The sequence below is a fragment of the Etheostoma spectabile genome, chromosome 18, assembly GCF_008692095.1.
Source record: "Etheostoma spectabile isolate EspeVRDwgs_2016 chromosome 18, UIUC_Espe_1.0, whole genome shotgun sequence".
Taxonomy (NCBI): domain Eukaryota; kingdom Metazoa; phylum Chordata; class Actinopteri; order Perciformes; family Percidae; genus Etheostoma; species Etheostoma spectabile.
The window spans coordinates 26,104,673-26,105,471 of NC_045750.1; positions in this window are offsets into that span (position 1 = coordinate 26,104,673).

The following is a 799-nucleotide window of genomic DNA, read 5'->3' on the forward strand; positions in this document are numbered from 1 at the left end:
TGTAGACCAACTCCAGTGTCTGCAGGTCTTTCTGGAAGGATCGGACAGCCTAACATGGGTCTGGACTTGCTTTTCTCCTAATCCTGCAAGCTGTTCTGTCTGATATTTTTCTTGGTCTTCCTATTCTTTAACTTCCACTGTTCCTGATGATGGCCATTTCTTAATTACATTCTGAAACAAGGTATTGGATCTGAAAACCATTTGCTATCTTCTTCTGGCCTTTGTCCTGCTTGTGGAGCGTTGACTATTTTCAGTTCATTTTTAACAACTGATTAAAGAAGCCATGGATGCTGATGTTGGGGGGGGGGGGTCGATGCGTCTGTGAATTTAAAACCTTAGATTGAAATCCCCGGTCTTTCCACAATGACTGAAGAACAATCCACTACAATGTCAGTCTCAGTTTCCAAAGGGGGGGGGGGGGGGGTCATGCTAGAAACTCTGCGGGGGCCCAAACTTTGCAGGCGCCTTTTTGTTTTCTGGTATTGAAAGTTAAATGATGGAAATAGGAAAATCTTACTTTTTTAGACCAGTAGTTATAACAATTGTTAATATCTGTCATTTGATGCCTTTTGGAGATTTTTCCATCTTTTCTTGGCTTCTTTATGTATATTAATACAAATTTTTACCTGGGGTGGCCAAACTTTCGAACCCCACTGTATTTGGCCCCACCTGTTGCTCTGGATGTGTATTGGTGTTTAAAAGTCAAGACCAACAAAATATAGAACAATCTTTTTATAGGGAGATAAAACGTCTTATAGTCGGGTCAGGACAGAATTTCTAGAAGCTGTACCACAAAACA